Here is a 19,668-nt window from a genome sequence, read left to right as displayed (position 1 = left end):
AAACTCTTGGCGTCACGTTCATTTGCTATAATAAAATTTACAATAAATATTTTTTTATTATTGATTGAACTATGGACGAATAAGAAAATTCATATCTAGAAATGACATGAATGAAAGGCAAAAGTAAATAAAAATGTGACTATTTTTGACCAATGACATTAGGATGTTGATAGTGGTTACAATGGATGATAGTGGATAATTATAGACATGCTTTCAAAATGGCGTATGCTGAACAATTTTATTTTCAGTCAACTTGGAGCACACTTAATCATTTTATGGCAAGAATAGGTAAATGTTGGCTGAACTGTATAAAATAAGGCGTTCAAGGATGCAATTCGGAAGCGTAAAAAAAGACTTGAGGCATATGCAAGAGAACTATCTTCACGTAGCAGACTGACATTTGTGGTGAATTCACTGAATTGCTCTGGAAGCTAACAGTTATTGGTTGTTATTCTGGCTATGTGAAACCAATCTATCTGCATGAGTTCTATCATGATTTTAAACAGCAAATCGATGCGTTGCGTATGAGTTGTATCGACCAGCTTACTACACAGTCAACACTTCACCAATTTGGAATTTGAAACATTTTGGTGATAAGAATTTTATACCGACGTATCCCTGCGATAAAAAGACTCACAAGAAAAACTGTTTTGTTCAGAGTAAGGTAAAAATATTTTACTCTCTGATTGCCTAAATATTCTTTGAGTATTTAAAACTGGCTCATATAAGACCATACATGTATGTAGTTAATGGGATCTACATTTTAGCTAACGTGTGCAATATTTTTATAAGTGAAACGATGCACGGTAGTGAGGTAACTTAGTGATTAAATGTACTTGAAAGCCGAGGGAGATTTTGTAGTAAAAGTCACAAGACTTGTAGCACCGAGGGACTTTAGCTAACCTGCCAGGGCTTTCAAGTGCATTTGATTGCCAAAATGTTTTAGTCAGTGCTTCACACACTGTTTATAAATTTGGATCTGCAGCTATTATTACCTAAGTGAAGATCTATTGATTGTCATGCTTTATTTTATCTCCATGTTTTTTATATTTTCACCATCATAAGTTGAACATTTGAGTTACCTTGCATGAGTCGTTTTACTTAAAATATGTTCTTTAACAATTTTGGTTCATCATTGTTTTGTTTTCTTGTAATTGATTTTATTTAGTATTTGTTAATATTGCAACTAAAATATTAACTCGTTTCAGTCTCCGCTTGCTGAAATCAAGATGGCTTCTAACCTTGAACATTTCAAACATTACAACTCAATGGTTGAAACCAATGAACTATTTAATCAAGTTACATTTGTTTCATCGTGTGCAATTCCTCTTTATGGATATCAAAGATATAAACAGTTATTCAAGAATGAAATAAAATATAGAATGTTTTCATTTGTTGATTTGACATACAGATTGGTTTGTTTACCTCCCAAAAAAGGGAGGAAATTTGTTCACAGCGAACATAAATGCAGTCTTTACAATGTTTTTTTAGCTGTCTTGTCATAAATATCGAAAATGTTTAATGATTGATAATATTTTTAATTGTTTAACTAAATGAGTTTGTTTTATGCTTCATTAGAAACTGATGGAAGCTTTGAATAATTTTGGTCAAAAACGGCAGATAAATCCTGGGGATGGGGGATGAAGCTTTCTATGTTTACAGATGTATACCATTGTGAATTTATAATTTCATTGCTATCACAATTTATAGATTAATATAAAAATTTTTGATGCTATGAGATGGTCTCATCAATGTGCAACAATTGAACTGGATTTCCAACTTCCTGAGAGATTCAACCTCACGCTAGGTAAGTTTTGCCAGTAAGCTTTTCGTTGAATAACCTCACTACGGTCTTGATACTTAATTTATTCAACCAACAGTGACATCACAATAGCTCGATGAATAATACATCCTCTTATTATTCATCGAGCTATTGTAGGTTCAGTTGAAAAAATGATTGCTATTCTTGCTGAAAGCTTTGGTGGAAAATGGTGAGTGTTTTCTTGGCTCATGCCAGAGCTTAAAGCAAATGAAATGTCCTTAAATGTTAAATTAAAATGATACAAAGTTTCTTAATTGTTTGGAAATTTTTTATCATTTTTACTCTACTTTACTTTATTTCAAAATTTTGACGCACTGCATTTTCTGTTATTTTCTAGGATTTTATGGCTTTCTCCCCATCAAGTTGTAGTAATTCCTGTCAGTAGTAAATATGATGATTATGCCGAACCGGTAAATTTAATTTGGTAAGCCTTAGATCGAACTTGCACAGGCTAATGCAAACTCAGCTATGGACAAATTGTTGCTATTTTATGAATTGGAATTTTTTTGTCCTTTTTTTTTTTTTATTGACATTTTGGTCATGTTTAGATTCAAAAGAAGTTCCATGCAGCTGGTTATCGTGTTGATACAGACTTGGATCACGGATCAACACTAAATAAGAAAGTTCGCAATGCACAACTTTCACAGTACAACTTCGTTCTTGGTATGAATAAGTCTTTTAAATTATTTTTATTTACTGTACAAATAAATAGAAATTAAAATGGTTTGGAACCACTGTTGGTGTTCAGAGTTTACTGACGTTTCCACAACATTAGTCAGGTTCGCCGTATTTGTTCTCTAGACGTCATGACAGAGAGGAAAATATGTGGATGTTTTAGTTTGTGTGGTATACTTATTAATTGTTCGCTTGTAAGCCGTTTATAAGGTGCTGATATTTGTATTCTGTTCAATGATTTTTGTTTTGAGTTTGTTAACCTACTTTCTAACGTAAGTCGTTGTCTATAGTCAGTGCTGTTTGTAATGTTGTGCATTGTGATGCTCACTTGTCAGTACTCGTTGTTCTTGGTAGTCAGTTGATGTGCGAGTTGTAAAATGTAAGGTATTATCGTTTGCTGTTGTTGGATTGTTTGTTGTTTGTGTTTTTGTTTGTTTGTTTTGTGTTCATTGTCTTTTTAAGTGTTGTCTATTTTAAAAGCAAAATAGATGTTCATTTTATTACTAAATGCGATTGGTTAAATGGTTTTATGTTGTTTTTAAACAGTTGTTGGTGAAAAGAGACGGTCTCAGACACGGTCAACGTCAGAACACGTGACAACAAAGTACTCGGTGAAAAATCGGTCATGGCCGTGATCGAACGCTTGCGAGATTTAGTCATCTCACGAAGTCTGACAAGCGAAGATTTTTGAAGTAAAACAACATTTTTATGGTAAAGATAAAATGAATTTACTCACAAAAATAAATTTGAATGTAAATCCCATGATGCGTCGCAATTATAGAAAAATAGGTACGCGTACATGCCACTGGTCACTGGCAAGCTGGCGGCATTGGTCACTAATACTTTATCAGTGGTGGTAATATTGATTTTATCGTGGTGGTAAATTCTTCCATTGGTAATTTATGGCGATAACCATCAGCAACTTTTCAACTTTTTACCATCAAGTTTTCACTCAAACGAGATCGCTTCTCTTTCATATTTTGGCTTGTTTCTTGAGCTAGTAGGAGGCTGTGTGCGTTGATACAAGAAAAACTTTGTTGTGCAGAGGAAGGTAAAGATATTTTACTCGCAGAATTACTATATATTTATCAACAAAGTAGTTCATACTACAGCGATGAAAAATATAAAGCGTCGTATTTAACGCAAACCTTGGTTAAACCAGGGTTAGTTGACACATGTGCACTTGTATAATATGTCCAAATGGACATGTTTTGTGGAATTCCCTTCATTTGGTAAAATATTATCGCAGTGGGCCAAGATCGTCCCTCGTTTTGACAGTCATTTGCTATTCGTACTGGAGCTCTAGAATTTTACTGTTTTTAGTGGTAAGTGTGACCAATTCCTCATTCGTTTTCTTGTTATTGTGTGATGCTTAACATAGCAAAACAAAGAGTAGCTATATAAATGTAATTTTCCTGCCACACTTACAAACATTTCATATGTCAGCTGCAAGACCCGTAACAGACTGTGACAAATTTTTTGTTTGGTGAAAAAAAATTAACATATCTTGTCGAGTCTCCATTTGTGAATATCCATTTGAGAAATGCTTGCAAGAATATGGGCTACAAGATTACAAGAATAGAATGCGGATTTGAAACGAAAGATTAGAATGCACATTGAACTCCAAAAACAATAGGAAGTAGGCTTTATAATGTGACTACAATTGACTACAGTAGAATTAGTCAAACTCATCAACACTTTGTTATGCCCCTCGTAATATCCGTGACAATGTTAAAGATGTTTTTATTTCTCTTCATAACTTTGTGTCTGCATATTTTCTACATAAACAAACTGCTTTAATATTTATGACAGATATTATAATTCGTAGATCGAGGTAGAAGAACTGCTTGAAAATGAAACTTCCAACATTGAAAGAAAATCAAGCATGGCAGAAGAGAAACAACGACGCCAGGTTGAAGATAGCTTGATGAAATTGAACGTAGTTGAAGCACCTAGCATACGCTCGAGAGTTTTGGATGAGGACTCGCCAACCACTGAAAACATGAATGAGTCCAAGCATGTTTACGACGATAAAGGCTCTTGCGAGGTAGGCTGTTGCGACATATCGAATTATCGATAAATATCGGGGTTTTTTTAAATATCGGTTTATCGATATTGGTTTTTTTTCGGTATATCGATATATCGATGTACCGAAAATATCGAAAAAATATGAAAATATTCGTTGTTACGATATATATATAGTTATTATACATAGTTTTTAATTGTGTTTTGTTGGTTTTAATAGCTTTATAGTGGTTTTTAAATGGTTCTGTATACAATGTATTAGACAGACAATCTTGACCCAATCACACGTGCGGGGTAATTGTCGGCTAAGGTTCAATTTGATCTATGTATGAATCATTGCGAACAACACTACAAAAAAAAACCCAAAATATCCGAAAATATATCGTCATATCTATATTTTTTTTGAAGCGGGATTTATCGAGCACAAAAGCGACGACACTTATCAATGGTGAAGGATTGTCCCTGTATGAAATATCTAAGTTATAAGATTCGGCTATGAAATGCACACTAAACGGCAAAATATGGCGGAAAGTGGGTTTAGGAGGAAGGTATGCGAAATATGTTCTATCGTATGTCAGCAAAAACAATGTAAATTTCTTGAAACAACGAAAATATAAAAATTCAATCTCTGCCACGAATATTTGTTAATTTGTGCAAAATTGCCATTTGACCATAGCTGGTGTATGGTAATTTCCTCAGTAAATATTAAACTCATGTAAATTTTTTCTCCCATGACCACCTCTAAAAGTGAACTTTCGAAACACCATAAACACTACAGAATTGTTTGAAGATTGTTTTGGTGTCTGCTTATGAGAGGTTGTAAATAAGTTAATAGTAAGAGTATTGGCAGGGACCTAATAGCAGTGTCTGCTTTCGGGAGGTGTCCGTTAGTAGTAAAGTTCTGACTGATTTTGCTTATAGTTTCGTCTATAAAGTTTCTATAGGGTAACTAGTTTTTATAAATGAGAACAAGTAGTTGCGTTCTGTTTTTTGGCTTCTTCTGTGCTGCAGTGAGTGTTAATTCTGTTGAAAAGTGTTCGAATGTTGCTTATTTTGTGTTGTGTGGAATGATTACGGTTGAAATCAAGTATTTGGTCTGTAAGGGTATTTATGCCGTATACTTGTTTGTTTAGTCTTGTTGTGTTTTTTGTCTTTAGTGAAGGTTATCTTCTTTGTAGTATTTTTATGGTGTGTAGCATTTGTCCAGTTTTGGCTTTCTTGACTATGGCAAAGATATCGTCTTTATATCTATTCCATAGTCTGTCTGTTTCATCTGTGCTGTTGGTGACTGATTGTGTTTCGAGGTTTTGCACGACAGCTTTTGCGAGGAAGGTGTATAGTGGTGACCCCATTGATTCGCTGAAAGTTGTCTATAGTATGAGTTTTAGAAGAAGAATTCAGTGGAGAGGCAAAGGTTGAGTAAGTCTAGGATTTTATTTGTCTAGTTGTGTTGTTTGGCTATGTCTAATGGTATGGATGTGAAGAGTGATGTCACATTGTAATTAGATATCATGATTTTGTCTGGTCAATAGTTCATATGTATGTGATCCTGGAATTAAGAACAAGAATTGGAATGTACGACCTTTAAGAAAGTTTTGAAAACATGGGAAAATACAATTCACCAATCAAGTGAGTTCAATAAGTGGGAAATAAACGCATGAACAATCTTTGAGATTTAGGTGCGTGAAATATAAGTTTTGGAATTTAAGTGCTTTAACTATAGTCTTTGGATGTTAGGTGCATGAACTATAGTCTTTGGGAGCTCTTTCATGAACTATAGTCCTTCGGAGTAAGGTGCATGAACTATAGTCTTTGGTAATTAGATACATTAACTATTTTCTTTGGTGTTAGTTGCATGAACTAAACTCTTTGGGAAATAGACGCATGATCTTATAGTCTTTGCGAGTTACGTGCGTGAAATATAGTCTTTGGGAGTTAGGTGTATGAACTATAGTCGTTCCGAGTTTAGGTGCATGAAGAAGAATTTTGGGAGTTTAGTCTTTGAAGTTGGGTGTGTGAAAGATATTCTTTGAAAGTTAAGTTTGTGAACTATAGTCTTTGGGAGTTAGGTACATGAACTATATTGTTAAGATGCACGAACAATATACATATATATAGATTTTATAGCCTTTAGGTGCATGAACTAAAGTCTTTGTGAAATAGACACATTTAGCTATAGTCTTTGGGAGTTAGGTGCATGGAAAATTTAACTGTCTTTTCAGCATATGAAGTTACCCCACGATGACACACACACTATGATCAAACGAAACATTTTTCTTGCGAGCGCTTTATTAGCGATTAGAACCGATGGAACTCGATTACCATTTCATTTATTTCAACGGTGTCATGAGATCGTTTAAGTCGCATGAACTATAGTATTATAGAAATAGACGCATGAACAGTCATTGCGAGTTAGCAAAATTACTTTGTGCTCAGCAGTTCGAAGTAGGTGGCAAACTACTTTGAAACAACTTCACAATTTGCTAAAATTCTAATTCAAATTAGATAGCGGGGGGGACAATCTAATTTCATAGAAAAAACCAATTGTAACTGAGCACGAATCTAATTAAACGACGACCTTTCCAATTATGAAAAGTAAATATACATGCGCGAAAGCGGAACGTATTCATAACGCTTCTTCTTGTTTATAGACCAATGTTTCCAGTTTGGTAAGAACTGATCTTAGTGACTCGTTAGTGACTCCTAGTGACTCCTCAGTACAACATTACGTAATTTTTATTTCAGTTGACATATTCGTCGTGTTTTTTTAAAGGCAACTTTTCAAACGAAGTTTGTGGAGTTGGGTCATCCTCCAGTTGGATGTTGCTCTCTAACTGTACCTAATTTATTTGGTCATTCACAGGTACACGTGACTTGTTTATATTAAACGGAGGCCTGGGCACAAGGTCATATTTTGAATCGTTAGGTATTTGAGTTGTATCCACGCCTATTGATCACTTTATATAAACATTAAAATGTTTTCTTTTCTTGAACCTGAGAGGATGTGTTATGTTCTGAGGTGTTGAAAATTAACTGTGAGATTGAAAAGTAATTAAAACTACGAATAGCTTTATCTAAGTTCCCCAAAATGCTTTACTCCCTATCCCTACCCCCTACCCCCTTAAAAAGTGTATCGTGAAACATAATTGTTGTTTTATAAAGAACCGAGATGCTTTAAAAAATTCATTTTGTCTTACGGTGAATTTCCTTTAAATCGGGTAATGTCTGTTATTCTATGCAACACGAAACTCGACTGCGACATGGCAAAGGAAACGCGGAATTATTGCAGAACTTTTATCTTTCAAACATTTCGAGAAGGAACTCAATTCACTTTTGGCGAGATTTTCACTAGTTTCTAGACAGGTTTGTGTGTCTATTTTACGAGGGAGATGGATTGAGCACTATTAGAAAGCAGAAGGAGAGGGAGGGTGGGCGAAGCTTAGCAACTAGAGGAGAGGGACACGGGACCTTTGAAAATGCAATAAATTTCTATTGTTATTCATGGACGTTCACGTCGTAGATGATGAAAACATTTACAGTTTTGAACTTTTAAAAAATCCATGTCAGCAAATAGTAAAGCAGCATATTTAATATTGTAGTGCCTTCGAGAAACAGACGTTGATGGTCAACAGTAATATACAAGAACTTGAGGATAAAAATCACGAGGAATGCGATTTGTTTCAAAAGTACATCAGCAACGATGATATTTTGGATGGCATCGTAAGAAGATGGTGGACGAGCTTACAGGAATGATTTACCATCAAGGTATATTTACGATCAGACTTATGGCGCGTGCAAATATTTATTGTACAAATAGGATATTGTGTCCCCAATGATCCGTTTGTAACCTTTACGCAGCGGAATTTGTAGCGTTGTTGGTGTAAATCATTCGTAACTTGAGTTGAATAACAAAACATACTCGTTCATTGAAGCACGATTTTTAAAATCTTTACTTTTGAGGAAAAAAATTGCGTTTTGAATCAAGTTCCAAAACATAGTAAAAAATTTTTTGCTGGAAAATTTCGAACACTCGTTCTGTATCGTTCAAGTCATTGAGACTTCAGTGTTTACTGCTGGCGTAACGGACTTCTTAGTCGCAACAACCTTCTTTCGTGCGCATTTGTTGAAAAATGATGCAGTTGTTAAAAAATAATTGCCATTAATTAACATGTTGTCACGTGACATCAAGTAGATGTTTGCGCAGATGCTTTTGTACGCTTAACACTTTGGTGAAAATGGTTTTTATCAAACTGAATAACATACTTGCGCGCATTCCTTCAGACCCATCTTTGAGCAATCAGTTCGCATTCTATATTACTCTCATCGTGAAGTTTCTCCAGCTCAGCTGAGCGACATAATTTCTTCGACATTGAGAGCGACTGCAATGGAGAGAAGCATTGTATGGTTAAATGAAACGAAACAATAACTTTAAAGTCCAGATTTGTGCTACCTTCGGCGGCAACGCAGCCATGTATTTCATTCTGTTGTTAATTTCTTTTTCAAACTCGGCTTGAGGAATTACTTCTGTTATCAAACCGTAGTTACACGCTTCGACCGCAGTCAGTTTTTTTCCAACGAGTAACATCTCATTCGCCTGAGTGCAAACTAATACGAAATGTGTGAAAACCATACCTTAACTCTTAACTGCATTAAGATAATGATACCTTGTTAATAATTGAGTTAATTAAACAAAAGAACAGGGCTCAAAATAACGGTCAGGCAACGGACAATGATTTTCAAAAATACCTATGTATCGGTAACATTTTCAGTTTTCCCATAATAATTTATTATTCGGCTTTCCTTTCAATATGTTTTGCAATATTGAGCGTCAATTTTACATACGTAAAACCATGCTTTCTCTAGTAAGTATATGCTGGCTAGGGGCTTGTTGCATTGAAGGTTACGATTCCGTTCTCGTAAAGTGTGTCGTGGTCAGCTTTGGGTAATGAGGATTTCAATATTATAATGAGACCGTGCGTAGTGATGTCGGAAGCGCTTAGTTAAAATGTTTTTCATATTATCGACGAAAATTATGTATATTAATGTGACAATAAAAACTGACTTTGACCAAGCCAAAATGAAATTGACGTTTCGTCTTGAACGAAAGCATTAGAACACATTTTCCACATCAAAAGAACTTCTTACAAAATTTCACTCCACCCCTGAAAATCAATTCATCATATTCCATTATTTCACCAAGACTATAATTCTTGCTTTTGAACACATTTTCAACTTTAAAACAACTTTTACAAAGTAGGTATTCCACCCCTGAAAATTAATTTTATCATATTTACATATTTTCATCAAAAGGCTATAATTTATGCATTTGAACACATTTTCACGTCAAAAAGAACTTGACAAAAAAATCGAGTCCACCCCCCTGAAAATTAATTTTGTAATATTTTCGTATTTTCGTCAAAAGACTATAATTCATGCATTTGTACACATTTTCCAATTAAAAACAACTTTTACTAAAAGGGATTCCACCCTTGAAAATGAATTTAATCTTATTTCCATTATTTCATCAAAAAATTATAATTCATGCATTTGAACACATTTTCCACATTAAAAAGAACTTTTAAAAAAATCATGTCCACCCCCCGGAAAATGAATTTTATAAAATTTCCATATTTTTTCACCAAAAGACTATAATTCATGCATTTGAACACATTTTCCACCACAAACACAATTTTACGAAAGTAGGGATTCCAACCCCGTGAAAATGAATTTTATCACATTTCCATATTTTTATCAAAAGACTATAATTAATGCATTTGAACACATTTTGCACATAGAAAAACTTTTATAAAAATAGGGATTCCTCCCCTCTTAAAAATGAATTTAGTCTTATTTCTATTATTTCATCAAAATGTTATAATTCAAGCATTTAAACACATTTACCACTTTAAAACAACTTTTACGAAAGTAGGATTCCAATCCCTGAAAATGAATGTTATCATATTTCCACATTTTCACCAAAAGACTAATTCATGCATTTCAACACATTTTCCTTAAAAACAACTTTTACAAAAGTAGGGATTCCAACCCCTGAAAATGAATTTTATCATATTTCCATATTTTTATCAAAGACTATAATTAATGCATTTGAACACATTTTGCACAATAGAAAAAACTTTTATAAAAATAGGGATTCCTCCCCTCTTGAAAATGAATTTAGTCTTATTTCCATTATTTTATCAAAATGTTATAATTCAAGCATTTAAACCCAATTTCCACATAAAACCAACTTTTACGAAAGTAGGATTCCAATCCCTGAAAATGAATGTTATCATATTTCCATATTTTCACCAAAGACTAATTCATGCATTTGAACATATTTTCCACTTAAAAACAACTATTACAAAAATTAAGTCCACCCTTCCAGAATATAAGTTTTATAATATTTTCATATTTTCACTATAAAGCTATAATTAATGCATTTCAACACATTTTCCACTTAAAAAACAACTTTAACAAAAATAGGGATTCCACCTCATCCTGAAAATTAATTTTATCATATTTCCATATTTTAATCAAAAGACTATAGTTCATGCATTTGAACACATTTTCCACATCAAAAAGAACTTTTACAAATAATAGAGTCCCCCCTAAAAATGAATTTTATCATATTTACATATTTTCATTAAAAGATTATAATTAATGCATTTCAACAATTTTCCACTTAAAAAACAACTTTTACAAAAATAGGGATTCCACCTCATCCTGAAATTAATTTTATCATGTTTCTATTATTTCCATTATTTCCATCATCAAAATATTATAATTGAAGCATTTGAACACATTTTCCACTTTAAAACAACTTTTACGAAAGTAGGGATTCCACCTCATCCTAAAAATTAATTTTATCATATTTCCATTATTTTCATTATTTCCATCATCAAAATATTATAATTCAAGAATTTGAACACATTTTCCACTTTAAAACAACTTTACGAAAGTAGGGATTCCACCTCATCCTGAAAATTAATTTTATCATATTTCCATATTTTCATCAAAGAACAAAATTTATGCATTTGAACACATTTTCCACATCAAAACAACTTTTACAAATAATAGAGTCCCCCTAAAATGAATTTTATCATATTTACATATTTTCATTATTTCCATCATCAAAATATTATAATTCAAGATTTAACACATTTTCCACTTTAAAACAACTTTTACGAAAGTAAAGATTCCACCCTTTGAAAATGAATTTAATCTTATTTCCATTATTTCATCAAAAGACCATAATTCATGCATTTGAACACATTTTCCACTTAAAAAACAACTTTTACAAAAACAAGGATTCCAACCATTCTGAAAATGAATTTTATCATATTTCAGTATTTTAATCAAAAGACTATAGTTCATGCATTTGAACACATTTTCCACATCAAAAAGAACTTTTACAAATAATAGAGTCCCACCCTAAAAATGAATTTTATCATATTTCATATTTTCATTAAAAGATTATAATTAATGCATTTCAACAATTTTCCACTTAAAAAACAACTTTTACAAAAATAGGGATTCCACCTCATCCTGAAAATTAATTTCATCATGTTTCTATTATTTCCATTATTTCCATCATCAAAATATTATAATTCAAGAATTTGAACACATTTTCCACTTTAAAACAACTTTTACGAAAGTAAGGATTCCACCGCTTTGAAAATGAATTTAATCTTATTTCCATTATTTCATCAAAGACCATAGTTCATGCATTTGAACACATTTTCCACATCAAAAGAACTTTTACAAATAATAGAGTCCCCACCTAAAAATGAATTTTATCATATTTACATATTTTCATTATTTCCATCATCAAAATATTATAATTCAAGAATTTGAACACATTTTCCACTTTAAACAACTTTCTTGAAAGTAAGGATTCCACTGCTTTGAAAATGAATTTAATCTTATTTCCATTATTTCATCAAAAGACCATAATTCATGCCTTTGAACACATTTTCCACATTTAAAGAACTTTTACAAAAAGGAGTCAACTCCCCTTGAAATTTAATTTTATCATATTTCCATATTTTCAAAAGACTATAATTAATGCATTTCAACACATTTTCCTCTCAAAAAGAACTTTTACAAAAATTAAGTCCCCCCTCCTGAATATAAGTTTTTAATGTTTTCATATTTTCACTATAAATTTATATTTAATGCATTTAAACACATTTTCCACTTAAAAAACAACTTTTACAAAACAGGATTCCAACCATTCTGAAAATGAATTTTATCATATTTCCATATTTTAATCAAATGACTATAATTCATGCATTTGAACACATTTTCCACATCAAAAAGAACTTTTAAAAATAATAGAGTCCCCCCCTGAAAATGAATTTTATAATATTTCCATATTTTAATTAAAGATTATAATTAATGCATTTGAACAATTTTCCAATTAAAACAATTTTACAAAAATAGGGATTCCACCTCATCCTGAAAATCAATTTTATCATATTACATTATTTCCATTATTTCCATCATCAAAATATTATAATTAATGATTTGAACACATTTTCCATTTAAAACAACTTTTACAAAACAGGGATTCCAACCATTCTAAAATGAATTTATCAATTTTCATATTTTTATCAAAGACTATAATTCTTCATGCATTTGACACATTTTGCACAATAAAAAACTTTTATAAAAGGGATTCCTCCCCTTTGTTTGTTGTTTTTTGAGAGGAAAATGTGTTGAAATGCATTAATTATAGTTTTATAGTGAAAATATGAAAACATTATAAAACTTATATTCAGGAGGGGGGTGGACTTAATTTTTGTAAAAGTTGTTTTTATGGAAAATGTGTTCAAATGCATGAATAAGTCTTTGGTGAAAATATGGAAATATTTTCAGGGATTGGAATCCTACTTTCGTAAAAGTTGTTTTAAAGTGGAAAATGTGTTTAAATGCTTGAATTATAACATTTTGATAAAATAATGGAAATAAGACTAAATTCATTTTCAAGAGGGGAGGAATCCCTATTTTTATAAAAGTTTTTTCTATTGTGAAAATGTGTTCAAATGCATTAATTATAGTCTTTGATAAAAATATGGAAATATGATAAAAATTTTCTGGGTTGAATCCCTACTTTCGTAAAAGTTGTTTTTTAAGTGGAAATTGTGTTGAAATGCATTAATTATAGTTTTATAGTGAAAATATGAAAATATTATAAAACTTATATTCAGGAGGCGGGTGGACTTAACTTTTTGTAAAAGTTGTTTTTTAAGTGGAAAATGTGTTCAAATGCATGAATTATAATAATTTGATGATGAAAATAATGAAAATAATGGAAATATGATAAAATTAATTTTTAGGATGAGGTGGAATCCCTACTTTCGTAAAAGTTGTTTTAAAGTGGAAAATGTGTTTAAATGCTTCAATTATAATATTTTGATGATGGAAATAATGGAAATAATAGAAACATGATAAAATTAATTTTCAGGATGAGATGGAATCCCTATTTTTGTAAAAGTTGTTTTTTAAGCTGAAAATTGTTGAAATGCATTAATTATAATCTTTTAATGAAAATATGGAAATATGATAAAATTCATTTTCAGGGGGGACTCTATTATTTGTAAAAGTTCTTTTTGATGTGGAAAATGTGTTGAAATGCATGAACTATGGTCTTTTGATGAAATAATGGAAATAAGATTAAATTCATTTTCAAAGCGGTGGAATCCTTACTTTCGTAAAAGTTGTTTTAAAGTGGAAAATGTGTTCAAATTCTTGAATTATAATATTTTGATGATGGAAATAATGGAAATAATAGAAACATGATGAAATTAATTTTCAGGATGAGGTGGAATCTATTTTGTAAAAGTTGTTTTTAAGTGGAAAATTGTTGAAATGCATTAATTATAATCTTTTAATGAAAATATGTAAATATGATAAAATTCATTTTAGGTGGGACTCTATTATTTGTAAAAGTTCTTTTGATGTGGAAAATGTGTTCAAATGCATGAATTATAGTCTTTGATTAAAATATGAAATATGATAAAATTCATTTTCAGAATGGTTGGAATCCTTGTTTTTGTAAGAGTTGTTTTTTAAGTGGAAAATGTGTTCAAATGCATGAATTATGGTCTTTTGATGAAATAATGGAAATAAGATTAAATTCATTTTCAAAGTGGTGGAATCCTTACTTTCGTAAAAGTTGTTTTAAAGTGGAAAATGTGTTAAATTCTTGAATTATAATATTTTGATGATGGAAATAATGAAAATAATGGAAATATGGTAAAATTAATTTTTAGGATGAGGTGGAAACCCTACTTTCGTAAAAGTTGTTTTAAAGTGGAAAATGTGTTCAATTGCTTCAATTATAATAATTTGATGATGGAATTAATGGAAATAATAGAAACATTAATTTTCAGGATCAGGTGGAATCCCTATTTTTGTAAAAGTTTTTTAAGTGGAAAATTGTTAAAATTCATTAATTATAATCTTTTAATGAAAATATGTAAATGTGATAAAATTCATTTTCACAGGGTTGGAATCCTTACTTTCGTAAAAGTTGTTTTAAAGTGGAAAATGTGTTCAAATTCTTGAATTATAATATTTTGATGATGGAAATAATGGAAATAATAGAAACATGATAAAATTAATTTTCAGGATGAGGTGGAATCCCTATTTTTGTAAAAGTTGTTTTTTAAGTGGAAAATTGTTGAAATGCATTAATTATAATCTTTTAATGAAAATATGTAAATATGATAAAATTCATTTTTAGGGGGGGGACTCTATTATTTGTAAAAGTTCTTTTTGATGTGGAAAATGTGTTCAAATGCATGAATTTTGGTCTTTTGATGAAAATATGGAAATATGATAAAATTAATTTTCAGGATGAGGTGGAATCCCTACTTTCGTAAAAGTTGTTTTAAAGTGGAAAATGTGTTCAAATGCTTTAATTATAATATTTTGATGATGAATGGTTTGAATCCTTGTTTTGTAAAAGTTGTTTTAAGTGGAAAATGTGTTGAAATGCATTAATTATAGTTTTATAGTGAAAATATGAAAATATTATAAAACTTATATTCAGGAGGGGGGTGGAATTAACTTTTTGTAAAAGTTGTTTTTTAACTGTAAAATGTGTTCAAATGCATCAATTTTGGTCTTTTGATGAAATAATGGAAATAAGATTAAATTCATTTTCAAAGCGGTGGAATTCTTACTTTCGTAAAAGTTGTTTTAAAGTGGAAAATGTGTTATAATTCTTGAATTATAATATTTTGATGATGGAAATAATGAAAATAATAGAAACATGATAAAATTAATTTTCAGGATGAGGTGGAATCCCTATTTTTGTAAAAGTTGTTTTTTAAGTGGAAAATTGTTGAAATGCATTAATTATAATCTTTTAATGAAAATATGTAAATATGATAAAATTCATTTTAGGGGGGACTCTTTTATTTGTAAAAGTTCTTTTTGATGTGGAAAATGTGTTCAAATGCATGAATTTTGGTCTTTTGATGAAATAATGGAAATAAGATTAAATTCATTTTCAAAGCGGTGGAATCCTTACTTTCGTAAAAGTTGTTTTAAAGTGGAAAATGTGTTCAAATTCTTGAATTATAATATTTTGATGATGGAAATAATGGAAATAATAGAAACATGATAAAATTAATTTTCAGGATGAGGTGGAATCCTATTTTTTGTAAAAGTTGTTTTAAGTGGAAAATTGTTGAAATGCATTAATTATAATCTTTTAATGAAAATATGTAAATATGATAAAATTCATTTTTGGGGGACTCTATTATTTGTAAAAGTTCTTTTTGATGTGGAAAATGTGTTCAAATGCATGAACTATAGTCTTTTGATTAAAATATGGAAATATGATAAAATTCATTTTCAGAATGGTTGGAATCTTTGTTTTTCTAAAAGTTGTTTTTTAAGTGGAAAATGTGTTGAAATGCATTAATTATAGTTTTATATTGTAAATATGAAAATATTATAAAACTTATATTCAGGAGGGGGGTGGACTTAACTTTTTGTAAAAGTTGTTTTTTAACTGGAAAATGTGTTCAAATGCATGAATTATGGTGAAAATATGGAAATATGATAAAATTAATTTTCAGGGGGGGACTGTATTATTTGTAAAAGTTCTTTTTGATGAGGAAAATGTGTTCCAATGCGTGAATTATGGTCTTTTGATGAAATAATGGAAATAAGATTAAATTCATTTTCAAAGCTGTGGAATCCTTACTTTCATAAAAGTTGTTTTAAAGTGGAAAATGTGTTGAAATGCATTAATTATAGTTTTATAGTGAAAATATGAAAATATTATAAAACTTATATTCAGGAGGGGGAGTGGAAAAATTTTTTGTAAAAGTTGTTTTTTACGTGGAAAATGTGTTCAAATGCATGAATAAGCCTTTTGGTGAAAATATGGAAATATGATAGCATTGTTTTAAAGTGGAAAATGTGTTTAAATGCTTGAATTATAACATTTTGATAATATAATGGAAATAAGACTAAATTCATTTTCAAGAGGGGAGGAATCCATATTTTTATAAAGGTTCTTTTTATTGTGAAAAATGTGTTCAAATGCATGAAGAATTATAGTCTTTTGATTAAAATATGGAAATATGGTAAAATTTATTTTCAGAATAGTTGGAATCTTTGTTTTTCTAAAAGTTGTTTTTTAAGTGGAAAATGTGTTGAAATGCATTAATTATAGTTTTATAGTGTAAATATGAAAATATTATAAGACTCATATTCAGGAGGGTGGACTTAACTTTTGTAAAAGTTGTTTTTAAGTGGAAAATGTGTTCAAATGCATGAATTATGGATGAAATAATGGAAATAAGATTAAATTCATTTTCAAAGCGGTGGAATCCTTACTTTCGTAAAAGTTGTTTTAAAGTGGAAAATGTGTTCAAATGCTTGAATTATAATATTTTGATGATGGAAATAATGAAAATAATGGAAATATGATAAAATTAATTTTTAGGATGAGGTGGAATCCCTACTTTCGTAAAAGTTGTTTTAAAGTGGAAAATGTGTTCAAATGCAATTATAATATTTTGATGATGGAAATAATGGAAATAATAGAAACATGATAAAATTAATTTCAGGATGAGGTGGAATCCCTATTTTTGTAAAAGTTGTTTTTTAAGTGTAAAATTGTTGCAATGCATTAATTATAATCTTTTAATGAAAATATGGAAATATGATAAAATTCATTTTCAGTGGGGGACTCTATTATTTGTAAAAGTTCTTTTTGATGTGGAAAATGTGTTCCAATGCATGAATTATAGTCTTTTGATTAAAAATATGGAAATATGATAAAATTCATTTTCAGAATAGTTGGAATCTTTGTTTTGTAAAAGTTGTTTTTAAGTGGAAAATGTGTTGAAATGCATTAATTATAGTTTTATAGTGAAAATATGAAAATATTATAAAATTCATATTCAGGAGGGTGGACTTAACTTTTGTAAAAGTTGTTTTTAAGTGGAAAATGTGTTCAAATGCATGAATTATAGTCTTTTGATGAAATAATGGAAATATGATTAAATTCATTTTCAAAGGGTGGAATCCTTACTTTCGTAAAAGTTGTTTTAAAGTGGAAAATGTGTTCAAATGATTGAATTATAATATTTTCATGATGGAAATAATGGAAATAATGGAAATGATAAAATTAATTTTCAGGATGAGGTGGAATCCCTACTTTCGTAAAAGTTGTTTTAAAGTGGAAAATGTGTTCAAATGCTTGAATTATAATATTTTGATGATGGAAATAATGAAAATAATAGAAAATGAAAATTAATTTCAGGATGAGGTGGAATCCTATTTTTGTAAAAGTTGTTTTAAGTGGAAAATGTGTTGAAATGCATTAATTATAGTCTTTTAATGAAAATATAAATATGATAAAATTCATTTTAGGGGACTCTATTATTTGTAAAAGTTCTTTTGATGTGGAAAATGTGTTCAAATGCATGAATTATGGTCTTTGATGAAATAATGGAAATAAGATTAAATTCATTTTCAAAGCGGTGGAATCCTTACTTTCGTAAAAGTTGTTTTAAAGTGGAAAATGTGTTCAAATGCTTGAATTATAGCATTTTGATGATGGAAATAATAAAAATAATGGAAATATGATAAAATTAATTTTAGGATGAGGTGGAATCCCTACTTTCGTAAAAGTTGTTTTAAGTGGAAAATGTGTTTAAATGCTTGAATTATAACATTTTGATAAAATAATGGAAATATGATAAAATTCATTTTCAGAATGGTTGGAATCCCTGTTTTTGTAAAAGTTGTTTTTTAAATGGAAAATGTGTTGAAATGCATTAATTATAGTTTTATAGTGAAAATATGAAAATATTATAAAACTTATATTCAGGAGGGGGGGTGGACTTAATTTTTTGTTAAAGTTGTTTTTTAAGTGGAAAATGTGTTCAAATGCATGAATTATGGTCTTTTGATGAAATAATGGAAATAAGATTAAATTCATTTTCAAAGCGGTGGAATCCTTACTTTCGTAAAAGTTGTTTCAAAGTGGAAAATGTGTTCAAATGCTTGAATTATAGCATTTTGATGATGGAAATAATAAAAAAAATAATGGAAATATGATAAAATTAATTTTTAGGATGAGGTGGAATCCCTACTTTCGTAAAAGTTGTTTTTAAGTGGAAAATGTGTTTAAATGCTTGAATTATAACATTTTGATAAAATAATGGAAATATGATAAAATTCATTTTCAGAATGGTTGGAATCCCTGTTTTTGTAAAAGTTGTTTTTTAAATGGAAAATGTGTTGAAATGCATTAATTATAGTTTTATAGTGAAAATATGAAAATATTATAAAACTTATATTCAGGAGGGGGGGTGGACTTAATTTTTTGTTAAAGTTGTTTTTTAAGTGGAAAATGTGTTCAAATGCATGAATTATGGTCTTTTGATGAAAATATGGAAATATGATAAAATTAATTTTCAGGATGAGGTGGAATCCCTACTAATGTAAAAGTTGTTTTAAAGTGGAAAATGTGTTCAAATGCTTGAATTATAATATTTTGATGATGTAAATAATGGAAATATTGGAAATATGATAAAATTAATTTTAAGGATGAGGTGGAATCCCTATTTTTTAAAAGTTGTTGTTTGTAAAAGGTGGAAAATGTGTTGAAATGC

At 29.9% G+C, this 19,668-nt stretch overlaps 3 long non-coding RNA genes across 7 annotated transcripts; all 3 read left to right on the top strand.

Moving 5' to 3' along the window:
- Positions 1 to 153: 153 nt before the first annotated feature.
- On the top strand, positions 154 to 4,504 carry LOC124436248. 5 transcript variants are annotated; one of them, XR_006945248.1, is made up of 8 exons: positions 154 to 664; positions 1,711 to 1,807; positions 1,940 to 1,991; positions 2,160 to 2,246; positions 2,371 to 2,485; positions 3,044 to 3,208; positions 3,279 to 3,548; positions 4,326 to 4,504. It is a non-coding gene; the product is annotated as an uncharacterized LOC124436248 (long non-coding RNA). The 5 variants fall into 5 exon arrangements; XR_006945247.1 differs by having other exon boundaries at positions 1,931 to 1,991; XR_006945246.1 differs by lacking the exon at positions 1,940 to 1,991 and adding an exon at positions 3,747 to 3,822 and having other exon boundaries at positions 156 to 664.
- Positions 4,505 to 7,712: 3,208 nt separating this feature from the next.
- LOC124436258 lies at positions 7,713 to 8,453 on the top strand. The gene is made up of 2 exons (XR_006945262.1): positions 7,713 to 7,885; positions 8,122 to 8,453. It is a non-coding gene; the product is annotated as an uncharacterized LOC124436258 (long non-coding RNA).
- A 510-nt stretch (positions 8,454 to 8,963) lies between these two features.
- LOC124436273 lies at positions 8,964 to 12,427 on the top strand. Its single transcript, XR_006945277.1, has 3 exons — positions 8,964 to 9,048; positions 9,493 to 9,502; positions 12,415 to 12,427. It is a non-coding gene; the product is annotated as an uncharacterized LOC124436273 (long non-coding RNA).
- Positions 12,428 to 19,668: the final 7,241 nt, after the last annotated feature.

This window comes from Xenia sp. Carnegie-2017, unplaced genomic scaffold (assembly GCF_021976095.1).
Source record: "Xenia sp. Carnegie-2017 unplaced genomic scaffold, XeniaSp_v1 HiC_scaffold_16, whole genome shotgun sequence".
Lineage (NCBI taxonomy): Eukaryota > Metazoa > Cnidaria > Anthozoa > Malacalcyonacea > Xeniidae > Xenia > Xenia sp. Carnegie-2017.
This window is presented reverse-complemented; position numbering and strand designations above follow the sequence as displayed.